Consider the following 12,927-nt stretch of genomic DNA (forward strand, 5'->3'; position numbering starts at 1 on the left):
TGTTGGGGAAGTTTTCGGACATTATTACTTCAAATATGTTCTCAATCCCTTGCTTGCTCTCTTCACCTTCTGGTATTCCTATGATGCGCATGTTGTTGCGTTTGATGTTATCCCAGAGGTCTCTTAGGCCATCCTCATTGTTTTTTATTCTTTTTTCTTTCTGTTGTTCCGTTTGGGTGATCTCTGCTACCTTGTCTTCTAAGTCACTGATTCGATCCTCTGCTTCATCTAGCCTGCTGGTAATTCCTTCAAGTGAGTTCTTAATTTCGGTAATTGTGTTCTTTAGTTCCAACTGGTTTTTCGTTATGATTTCTACATCCTTCTTTATGTTTTCTCTAAGCTCGTTTGTTATGATTTCTACATCCTTCTTTATGTCTTCTCTAAGCTCCTTAAACATTCTTATCACCAGTATTCTGAACTCTGTCTCTGAGAGGTTGGTTACATCTGCTTCATTTGGTTCCAGTTGTGGAGGCTTCTTCTGTTCTTTAATTTGGGACGTGTATCTTTGTTTCCCCATTCTGGCTGACTGTGTTTATTTTGATATATTAGGTAGATCCCCTAGAGGTCTTAGTTCTTGCTAGGTTATCTTATGTAGTATGTGTCCTTTATATTTGACTCGCACCACGTCGTCCTCCTCTGCGTGTGCTCCAAAGGTGAATCTTGTGTTGTGTACACTGTCCCGTTCAAGAAGATCTTTAATTGCTTCCCACTAGTGAGCAGGTGGGGTCAACTCCTGGGCTGGTCTGCCGTGAGGCTTGGCTCTGCCCCCCGCAGGGCACTCTGCTACGTGAGGGTTGACCACCCCAATGTGATTTGGCCTCTATGGGCTCCAGAGCCTGCAGAGAACCCCCTCTAGGTGTGTGACCTGCAGGTCAAACCCGGCTGCACTCTGATTTGGTCTGGAGTTGGCCCCCGGATATGCCGAGTCCCGTGCCACCCAAGCTGGGCCCCTGCAGGGAAGTCCCAGAACAAGGCAAATCACCAAGCACAGCAGCAACGACAACAGCAAAGAAAAAAAAAAAAAAAAACAGCCGATAACCCCCGCTCGACACAGGCAAAGATATCAAAGATACAAGACAAAGCAAAACAAAACCAAGCAAAGCAAAACAAAGCAAAACAAAAAGCAGCGACCGTCTCGGCCTGAGGCCACCAAGCAATGACCAGGTTTTCCTCTGCTGTACCAAAGAGCCCCCTGCTTATTGCGCAGGCAGAGCCGGTCACCTGGTGCTCAGAGAGACTTTGGGACTGCAGACTTAAATACGTGGGCCTGAGGGGTCTTGATGATAGTCTCCACAAAGTCAGTGCAGCTTCTGCCCTTGTCCGCACGTATGCACAACGAGAGTCGCACCACCAGCCCTTTGTCCAGAGCTCCAGAGTCCTAGGGCACTCCTTCAGTGTGTGTGTATGGGTGCGGGCGGGAGATTTCTGATCTGCTGACCGTGCCTCACAAGCTGGGTCCCGGCAGGGCAGTTTCAGAACACAGCAAATCACCAAGGACAACAGCAACAACAACAACAAAGAAAAATATCAAATACGTTCTGTCGTGCGGGGCGTCTGGCGGGGTCTCCGGTCCCGCCCCCCACACAAGAACGCAGGACATGTTGAGGCCAAAAAGGAATACCCACGGAGCCATAGGTAGGGGAGTCACACCACTATACTCTCACTGGCGGCTGGGTTGGAAACACAGGAACCAGGAGCAACACAATTCTCAACCCTCACCGTGCCGCTTGCAGACTCAGCCACCATCTTCTTGCTAGCCCCCCTTTTTTCTGCTAGCCGAGCCACGGCAGTTATATTCATGGCTAATGGCTCACTGGTTACAGCTGACGGCTAACTAGCCACAGCTGCTGGCCATTTGATCACAGTCGATGGCCATTTACTACCTGAGCCAGCACCTTTCTATGTGAGGCCGAGAGCCTGGAAACTGCTTTCTGGGGCTCTGTCCCCACACTCCACCCCTACAGGCTCTCACCTCACAATCTACGCGACAAGAGTCTTCCGCGAGGGGCCCTGTGCGAGGAGCCTGGAGGTGAATGCTATTTCCTGGACACAGCCAAGCTCTCTGGTCACAGCCAGGGTTTCTCAGGGCACCACCAGTACTTCTGGGCACAGCCAGACTTCCTGGACTTCTTAGGGTACCACTAGTCTCCCCGGGCACAGCCAGGGTTTCTCAGGGCACCACCGGTACTTCTGGGCACAGCCAGACTTCCTGGACTTCTTAGGGTACCACTAGTCTCCCCGGGCACAGCCAGGGTTCCTGGACACAGCCAGGGCCTCTCAGGGCACCGCCACTCTCTCTGGGCACAGCCCGGCTTCCTGGACACAGCCAGGGCCTCTCAGGGCACCGCCACTCTCTCTGGGCACAGCCCGGCTTCCTGGACACAGCCAGGGCCTCTCAGGGCACCGCCACTCTCTCTGGGCACAGCCCGGCTTCCTGGACACAGCCAGGGCCTCTCAGGGCACCGCCACTCTCTCTGGGCACAGCCCGGCTTCCTGGACACAGCCAGGGCCTCTCAGGGTACCGCCACTCTCTCTGGGCCTCTCAGGGTACCGTGCTGGAACAATAGCGACTCACAGTCAAGGTGCTTACATATTCTCAATGGTGGTCGGTCAAGACACAAAAGCAAACATCCGCCAGTTCCAGTACATGGTGGTATGTTCCCAAACAGTCAAGCTGTCCATTAAATTAGGGATGGAAGGCAATTCCCCATAGTCCATAGTCATTCACCAGGGCTGTCCTGGGGGTGAGGGACGACCTGGACCTCACCCTCAACTCCCAAAGGACTCAGCAAGCCTTTCCTCCTGGGACAAGTCCTGCATCCGGGCTGCCTCAGCAAGCACTTTCCAGCCCACAGGGCCACAACAACCTTCGCTTTCTCTGGCCTCTGCTGGTTGGGGAACCGTGGATGTCTTCCCACCCCTCCACGGGGTTCCAGCTCTCAGGCAGCTGCTCCTCCTGGTCTTCCTCAGACTCACGCACAAATTGCTCCACTGCCCTTCGGAGAGCTTTGGCCGGCACCATACCCTGCTCGCTGCGCCATTTGTAGTGCCGGGGATCCTGCCGACTACGCCAAGTGTCGTGCGGGGCGTCTGGCGGGGTCTCCAGTCCCGCCCCCCACACAAGAACGCAGGACATGGTGAGGCCAAAAAGGAATACCCACGGAGCCATAGGTAGGGGAGTCACACCACTATACTCTCACTGGCGGCTGGGTTGGAAACACAGGAACCAGGAGCAACACAATTCTCAACCCTCACTGTGCCGCTTGCAGACTCAGCCACCATCTTCTTGCTAGCCCCTCTTTTTTCTGCTAGCCGAGCCACGGCAGTTATATTCATGGCTAATGGCTCACTGGTTACAGCTGACGGCCAACTAGCCACAGCTGCTGGCCATTTGATCACAGTCGATGGCCATTTACTACCTGAGCCAGCACCTTTCTATGTGAGGCCGAGAGCCTGGAAACTGCTTTCTGGGGCTCTGTCCCCACACGTTCACATGCAAAACCACCTGATATCCCCCACTCGACAGAGGCAAAGATATCAAAGATATAAAGACAAAGCAAAACAAGACAAAACAAAGCAATATAAAAAGCAGCGACAGTCTCGGCCTAAGCCCACCAAGCAATGTCCAGGTTGTTCTCTGCTGTACCAAAGAGCCCCCTGCTTATTGCGCAGGCAGAGCCGGTCACCTGGTGCCCAGAGAGACTTTGGGACTGCAGACTTAAATGCGTGGGCCTGAGGGGTCTGGATGATAGTTTTTACAATGTCAGTGCAGTTTCTGCCCTTGCCTGCACAAATGCACACTGAGAGTGGCACCACCAGATACGTGACCAAAACTCTTGAGTCTTAAGGCACCTCTTCAGTGTGTGTGTGTGAGTGCGGGCGGGAGATTTCTCATCTGCTGAAAGCCCAGAGCTGCGCCTGCCTCACTGCTGATCTCCGGGTGTGTCTCGGCAGCTGCACCCACCCCACCCTACTCAAGCCAGGAAGGGTGGGGGCTGGGGATGGAGGGGTCTTCACTCTCCCAGCCCATCCGGGCGTTGCCCTCTTCCCGCAGGCCAGAAAAGGTGGTGGCTGGGGGTGGAGGCGTCTCTTCTCTCCTAGCGCAGCCAAAATCACGCACACTACCCAGTCTGCCTGGGTCAGGGCTGCCCGTCAGGCTTCCCAAAGCCTGAGCCTCAGATACCACTCCTCCGTTCAGGGGCCGGTTTAAGTCTCTGGAAGGGCGGAGTAAGATTGGAAGAGCGGGGCGGGGGAGGGGCCCAGGTATGGAGTCTGTGCTCCTTGTTCACAGTAGGGCACCCTGGCCGGTTTCCTGGCGGGAGAAATCAGCCGTGGGACGCAGGGAAAGAGCCCACCTCCTGGTCCCCGCGCTCTCCGCTCCGCCTGGGATCCCGTGCGTGCCCGGCACAGCGGTTTTCGGTTTTCGCCCCCGCCAGCTGAGGCTCCGTTGGGGGCTGGGCTCTCCCGCCGCTGCCGGCCGGGCGCTCTCACGCCACTCCTCTTTTTCCTTTCCTTGCTCGTCCAATTAGCGTACCTTCAAGAATTTCTTAGCTTCAAGTAATCCACGAATCTCCCCACTATTCTGTGTGGTGAGCGAAAATTTCTTTGATGGGTTATAGGTCCCGTTTGCAACAAGATCCGGAGGAGAACTCAGAAAGTGTGCCCTGCTGCCGCCATTCCTATGACGTCACCTCCATGATGATCTTTTTAATGCATTGTTGTATTCGATTTGTTAGAATTTTGTTTCAGATTTTTGCATCTGTATTCATTAGAGATATTGATCTGTAGTTTTCTATTTTTGTGTTGTCCTTACCAGGTTTGGGTATCAGGGTAATGTTGTACTCATAAAATGAGTTAAGGAGTAGTGTCTCTTCTTCAATTTTTTGGAAGAGTTTGAGCTGGATTGGTATTAGATCCTCTTTGAAGGTTTGGTAGAATTCACTAGTGAAGCCATCTGCTCCCAGACTTTTTCTTTTGGGAAGATTTTGGATGACTCATTCAATTTCATTACTGGTGATCGGTCTGCTGAGATTTTCCAGTTCTTCATGGTTCAGCCTTGGAAGGTTATATGTTTCTAAGAACTTGTCCATTTCTTCTACTTTATTGAATTTGGTGGCATAAAGTCCTTCATAGTATTCTTGGATTGTCCTTTGTATTTCTGTGGTGTCCGTGATAACTTCCCCTTTTTCATTTCTGATTTTGTTAATTAGTGTCTTCTCTCTTTTTATCTTAGTGAGTCTAGCCAAAGGTTTGTCAATTTTGTTAATCTTTTCAAAGAACCAGCTCTTTGTCACATTAATTTTTTCTATTGTCTTTTTGTTCTCTATTTCATTTAGTTCTGCTCTGACTTCCCTTATTTCCTTTCTTCTGCTGACGTTGCATTTCACTTGTTCTTCTTTTTCTAGTTCTTTAAGGTGTAACATGAGGTTATTTATTTGGGATTTTTCTTGTTTCTTGAGATAGGCCTCTAATGATATAAATTTCCCTCTTAAAACTGCTTTCGCTGCATCCCAAAACTTTTGGTAGGATGTATTTTCATTGTCATTTGTTTCTATGTATGTTTTGATCTCTCCTCTAATTTCTTCTTTGACCCGGTCTTTCTTTAAAAGTATGTTGTTTAATCTCCATGTATTTGTGTTTTTTCCTGCTTTCTTTTTAAAGTTGATATCCAATTTCAAAGCCTTGTGATCAGAGAATATGCTTGGTATGATTTCGGTCTTAAATATGCTGAGGCTGATTTTATGTCCCAAAATGTGGTCTATCCTTGAGAATGTTCCATGTACACTAGAAAAGAATATATATTCTGATGTTTTAGGATGAAGTGCTCTATATATGTCAATTATGTCCATTTCATCTAATGTGTCATTTAGGGCTGCTATTTCGTTATTTATTTTCTGTTTGGATGATCTATCCGTAGCTGTCAGTGATGTATTTAGGTCCCCTAGTATTATTGTGTTTTGGTCATTTTCTCCCTTTAGTTCTGTTAGTAGTTGCTTGGTGTATTTTGGTGCTCCCTGATTGGGGGCATAAATATTGATGACTCTTATGTCTTCTTGTTACATAGTCCCCTTTACCATTATAAATGTCCATCTTTGTCTCTTGTTATCTTTTTCACCCTGAAGTCTGTTTCATCTGATATCATTATGGCTACACCTGATTTTCTCTGGGTATCATTTGCTTGGAGTGTCAATTTCTACCCTTTCACTTTGAGTCTATTCTTGTCCTTGTAGCTTAGATGTGTCTCTTGGAGACAGTATATGGTTGGGTTTAGTTTTTTGATACAATCTGCTACTCTGTGCCTTTTCATTGGTGAGTTCAGTCCATTTACATTTAAGGTGATTATTTGTATGTGAGGATTTCCTGTCATTCTATCTTTAGTTTAATGGTAAGGCTGTGTCTCCATTGTTTCTTTGCCTTTTTGTTGTTGTCTATTATTTCTGTATGGTGGTATTCTACGATGTTTCCCTCTGTTTCTTCTTTTATTACAGTATGTATTTCAGTTCTGGATTTTTCTTGAGTGGTTACCCTTAAGTTTAAATAAAAGAAAGTTTGATATTTAGAGTATTCCATTTTCTTCAGCACGCTTACTTTCTCCATTCCCATATTCCGGTTCAGGCTTTACTCTCCCTCTTTTTATGTTTTGGTTGCCACAAATTGTCCCTGTTGATGGTGGTCAAATAACCTCCTTTAGTATTTCTTGTAGGGCACGTCGTGTATTAGAAAATTCCCTCAGCTTCTGTATGTCTGGAAAGGTCTTTATTCCTTCTTCATATCTAAAGGATATCTTTTCTGGATACATTATTCTTGGCTCATAATTTGTCTCTTTCAATAGTTTGAATATTTGTTTCCACTCCCTCCTGGCTTGTAGAGTTTCTGCTGAGAAATGTGATGATAATCTAATGGGCTTTCCTTTGTAGGTTACCGTCTTCTTTTCACTGGCTGCCTTGAGGATTCTTTCTTTGTCGTTGATTTTTGACAGCTTCAATGCAACGTGCCTTGAGAAGTCCCGTTGGGATTGCGGTAATTATGTGTTCTATTTGCTTCTTGGATTCGAGGATCCAGTTCTGTCCACAAGTTTGGGAAGTTCTCATGAACAATTTGTTTGAATATATTCTCTGTTCCCTTCTCTCTTTCTTCTCCTTCTGGTATGTCCATTATTCTTATATTGCTCTTTCTGATGGAGTCAGAAAGTTCTTGTAGAGTTCTTTCATTTCTTTTAAGTCTCAAGTCTCTTTCTTCTTCCATCTGTGTAATTTCCAAGTGTCTGTCTTCGATGTCACTGATTCTTTCCTCCATCTGGTCAACTCTACTACCTAAGCTGGTTATTTCATTCTTAATTTCTTCTATTGAGTTCTTAATCTCCAGAAATTCTATTTGTTTCTTTTTTAAAATTTCAATCTCTTTCGTAAAATGCTCATGTTTTTCTTGATTGCATTTCTGAGTTCATTAAACTGCCTTTCTGTGTTTTCTTGCATCTCGTTGAGTTTTTTCAGAACTGCAATCTTGAATTCTCTGTCCTTTATGTCACATATTTCCATACCTTTAAGTTCCTTTTCTGAAGACGTCTTACTTTCTTCTGAGCTGTCTTGTTTTCTTGGTTATACATGGCAATTACTGATTTATTATTTCTCTTCCTAGACATCTACAGGAGTGGCCTCTGCAAAGTGTTGATAGGAAGAGGTCTTTCTTTTGTTTTCCAGTCCTTGTTGGTAGAATGTTTTATTTTCTATCCGACTGCAGCCTTTTATTTTTCTCACATGGTAGTGCTATGTTTTCTCTGCACGATTCCAGCTTCTCATACAATTGGGGGGGTTCCCTGGGAGACGGGCTTCTCCTGTGTTAATAGTTCGCTTGGGTCACAGGGTGCAGTGTCTGTGTCGGTATGCGGAGAGCTTTTGAACTTGCAAAGCTCTTCCTGCACCAGATTCAGAGCCCATATGTTTCAGCAGTTCTGTTTAGTCCTGCAGGTATCTTCCCAGATAGGTGGGACCAGGGGTGGGTTGAGTTGTGAGAGGTGGCCCAGAGCAATGGCGGCGACCACCACCACAGCCGGTCCTGCTTCCACAGCTCCCTCCCCTTTGCCAGAACTAGTTGGGCTGTGAATCTGTGTCTGCCATCCACAGTTCTCAGAACAGCAAATATTCTGGTGTTTTGATCGGACACTGCTACTCTTCCGCTTCTAGCACCGGGCAGGTTGAGGCGGGGCGAGCTCTGGGAGGGTAGGGAGGGGACGGCTAGTCTCAGTGCCTAAGGCTTCCATTCTCTGCTTGGCAGTGAGGGCTTAAACCACCGTTTTCAGCCTTCTTCCCTCAGTCTTTGCTCCGAGGTCTCTGCCTTGATTGCTGGGTTCAACCGTGTTATATGCTGCCCCCTCAGCCCTGTGGGCCATAAGCGGATCCCTAGCAGTCCGAGTTCTTCCCTCTCCCGCAGCTGCGGTAGTTCTGGAATGCAACGAGCTCGGAGCACTAAGCTAGGTCTGCGTCCTGTGCCTGACTGCGCGGTTCTGTCTCCGCACTTCTCCCTTACCTCCTCTGCCACTCGTGTGATTCGTCCACCTTTCAGTGAATTCAGTAGTGGGCCTCTTCGTCTTGCCTGTCTGCTGTGCAGGGAGTCCTTTGTGGAGTTATTGTTGTTTGATTAGTTGTAAATTCCAGGGGAGCTTTACAGAGGCTCACCTCACGTCGCCATTTTGATGATGTAATCTCCTTGGGTAGTGATACTTATATCAGAGAAAATAGACTTTCAAAAGAAGAGTGTAACAAATGACAAAGAAAGACATTACATGATAATAAAGGGGTCAATCCAACAAGAGTGCATAACCCTAGTAAATATCTGTGCACCCAATTTGGGAGCACCTAAATATATAAAACAAATATTGACTGAAATAAAGGCAGAGATCAGCAGTAACACAATCATAATAGGGAACTTGAACACCCCTTGACACCAATAGGAAGATCTTTCAGACAGAAAATCAACATGGAAACAGTAGCCTTAAATGACACACTAGATCAGATGAATTTAATTGATATGTTTAGAGTATTACACCCCAAAGCAGCAAAATACACGTTTTTTTCAAGTGCACATGGAGCATTTTCCAAGATAGACCACATGTTAGGCCACAAAACAAGTCTTAATAAATTTAAGAAATATGAAATCATATGAAGCATCATCTCTGACCACATTGGTATGAAACTAGAAATCAATTACAAGAAAAAAACTGAAAAACACAGAAACATATGGAGACTAAATGACATTCTACTAAATAATGAATAGGTCAAAAATGGGGTCAAAGAAAATATCGAATGATATCTTAAGACAAATGAAAATGAACACACAATGACCCTAAATCTATGGGACACAGCAAAAGCCGTCCTAAGAGGGAAATTCATAGCACTGTAGGCCTACCTAAAGAAACAAGAAATATCTCAAATCAACAGTTGATCTTTACACCTAAGGGAACTGAACAAAGAACAGTAAACAAAGCCCAAAGTGAGTAGAAGGAAGGAAATAATAAAGATCAGAGCAGAAATAAATGAAATAGAGACTAAAAGAACAATAAAAAAGATCAATATAACCAAGAGATGGTTATTTGAAAGTAAACAAAATTGATAAACCTTTAGGTAGACTCATCAAGGAAAAGAGAGAGAAAACCCAAATTAATAAAATCAGAAATGAAAGAGGAGAAGTGACAACACACACCACAGAAATACAAAAAAAATTTAAGAAAATACTATGAGCAACTATATGCCAACACATTAGACAATCTAGACGACATGGATAAATCCCTAGAAGCATACAATCTTCCAAGGCTGAGCCAAGAAGAAACAGAAAATCTGAACAAACGGATTACTACCAATGAAATTGAATCAGTAATCAACAAGTTCCCAAAAAACAAAAGTCCTGGACCAGATGGCTTCACAGGTGAATTTTACCAAACATTCAAAAAAGAATTAACACCTATTCTCCTCAAAGTATTCCAAAAATCGAGGAGAGAAGTCTCCCAAACACATTATATGAGGCCACCATTATCCTGATTCCAAAACCAGATAAAGACATTGCAAGAAAAGACAACTATAGGTCGATAGCCCTAATGAATATAGATGCTAAAATCCTCAACAATATACTAGCAAACCAAATTCAGCAATACATTAAAAAGATCATACGACACAATCAAGTAGGATTCATTCATGGTATGCAAAGTTGGTTCAATATTTACAAGTCAATTAACATGATACATCACATAAACAAAATGAAAAATAAAAAACATATGGTCAAGGAGTCGCTTCCGCCATTGTCGATGGTCTGAATTGAGTTGTGGTGGCATCAGGAAGATGGAGACAATTCTGGAGCAGCAGCGGCGATATCACGAGGAGAAGAAACAGCTCATGGACGTCATGGCCAAAAACATGCTCACTAAGAAGTCCAAGCTCCGGTACCAGATCAATTCTGACCACCGCACACGGGCCATGCAAGATAGGAATATGGAAATCAGTGGGAACCTGAGGGATTTATATGACGATAAGGACTGCTCAATGCCATTTCAGGACCCAATGAGTTTGCTGAATTCTATAATAGACTCAAGCAAATAAAGGAATTCCACCGGAAGCACCCAAATGAGATCTATGTGCCAATGTCAGTGGAATTTGAGGAACTCCTGAAGGCTCGAGAGAATCCAAGTGAAGAGGCACAAAATTTGGTGGAGTTCACAGATGAAGAGGGATATGGTCCTTACCTCGATCTCCATGACTGTTACCTCAAATACATTAACCTGAAGGCCTCTGAGAAGCTGGATTATATCACATACCTGTCCATCTTTGACCAGTTATTTGACATTCCAAAAGAAAGGAAGAATGCAGAGTACAAGAGATACCTGGAGATGCTGCTTGAGTGCCTTCAGGATTACACAGATAGAGTGAAGCCCTTCTGTGGGGACAGAGCCCCAGAGAGCAGTTTCCAGGCTCTCAGCCTCACGTGGGGGGGTGCTGACTCGGGTAGTAGATGGCCATTGGTTGCGGTTAGTTGGCCGTCAGTTGTAGCCAGTTAGCCATTGGCCACTAATATAACTGCCGCATCTGCATTGGGGAGTGGAGTCGGGAGGAGAGTCAAGTGGAGTTGAGGAGAGTCAGTCGGTTGGCAGAAAAGCGGACAGCAGGTCGCACGTCGTGTGACTCCAGCCTCCACTTAGACTATAGTGGTATGACTTCCCTACCTATGGCTCCGGGGGTATTCCTTTTTGGCCTAACCACATCCTGCATTCTTATGTGGGGAACGGGAGCAGAGACCCCACAGGTCGCCCTGCATGACACCTTCCAAGATCAGAATGAACTTTTTGGGAAGATTCAAAATGAGTTTGAGAAGAAATGGGAGAATGGTACCTTTCCTGGATGGCCGAAAGAGACAAGCAGTGCCCTCACCCATGCTGGAGCCCACCTTGACCTCTCTGCTTTCTCCTCCTGGGAGGAGTTGGCCTCCCTGTGTCTGGACAGATTAAAATCTGCACTCTTAGCTTTAGGCCTGAAGTGTAGTGGGACCCTGGAAGAGCGAGCCCAGAGGCTATTCAGCACTAAAGGAAAGTCCTTGGAATCACTTGACACCTCCTTGTTTGCCAAAAATCCCAAGTCAAAGGGCACCAAGTGAGCCACTGAGAGGAACAAAGACATTGCTTTCCTAGAAGCCCAGATCTACGAATATGTAGAGATTCTTGGGAAACAGCGACATCTCACTCATGAAAATGTACAACGCAAACAGGCAAGGACAGGAGAAGAGCGAGAGGAGGAGGAGGAAGAGCAGATCAGTGAGAGTGAAAGTGAAGATAAAGAGAATGAGATCATTTACAACCCCAAAAACCTGCCGCTTGGCTGGGATGGCAAACCCATTCCCTACTGGTTATATAAGCTTTATGGCCTAAATATCAACTACAACTGTGAGATTTGTGGAAACTACACCTACCGAGGTCCCAAGGCCTTCCAGCGGCACTTTGCTGAATAGCGTCATGCTCATGGCATGAGATGTTTGGGCATCCCAAACACTGCCCACTTTGCTAATATGACTCAGATTGAAGATGTTGTCTCCTTGTGGGCCAAGCTGAAACTGCAGAAGGCATCAGAACGATGGCAGCCTGACACTGAGGAAGAATATGGAGACTCCAGTGGGAATGTTGTGAATAAGAAGACATACGAGGATATGAAAAGACAAGGCCTGCTCTAGTGTGCAGGAATGTATTTCAGCTTTGGGCTTGCCTAGGCTTCCCTAAGATCTGCTTTTTCTATTTCTCCCAACCAAATGCTCCTAAAGACTCTTTGCTACTTAGTCTTATGGTCTAGCATGCATCTTGTAGAGACAAGATATGCTGGCAGATTGCAGGGTTGAGGTGTGTTTTATCTTTGTTTTATATTAAAAATGATTCTGTCAGGGTGTATTTTGCTAAGTGGAGTATGTCCAACAGAGTAAGACAGATGCAATGTGATTTTGCTTATATGTAGAATCTAAAGAACAAAATAAACAAAGAAATCAAAAACACACTCATAGATACAGAGAACACTTTGACAGTTGCCAAATGGGAGGGGAGTTGGGGGTGTGAGTGAAAAAAGGGGAAGGGATCAAGAAGTACAAATTGGTTGTTATACAGTAGTCATGGGGATGTAGGGTATAGCATAAAGAATATAGTCAATAATGTTGTAATAACTATGTATGGTGTCAGATGCATATTATATTTTTTGGGGTGATAGATGGGAGGGGGTTGGGGGCAGGGTGAAAAAGGTGAAGGGAATAAGAAGTACACATTGGTTGTTACAAAATAGTCATGGGGATGTAATGTAAAGCATAGGGAATATAGTCAATACTATGGCAAAAGCTCTGTATATTGCCAGGTGGGTACTAGACTAGTCAGGGGGATCACTTCTTAAATTATGTAAATGTCTTACCACT

General features: G+C 45.6%; 1 pseudogene; it reads left to right on the forward strand.

Annotated features, from left to right (window-relative positions):
* The first annotated feature begins 10,331 nt into the window (after positions 1-10,331).
* LOC117025603 (splicing factor 3A subunit 3-like) lies at positions 10,332-12,412 on the forward strand (annotated as a pseudogene).
* Positions 12,413-12,927: the final 515 nt, after the last annotated feature.

The sequence above is a fragment of the Rhinolophus ferrumequinum genome, chromosome X, assembly GCF_004115265.2.
Source record: "Rhinolophus ferrumequinum isolate MPI-CBG mRhiFer1 chromosome X, mRhiFer1_v1.p, whole genome shotgun sequence".
Lineage (NCBI taxonomy): Eukaryota > Metazoa > Chordata > Mammalia > Chiroptera > Rhinolophidae > Rhinolophus > Rhinolophus ferrumequinum.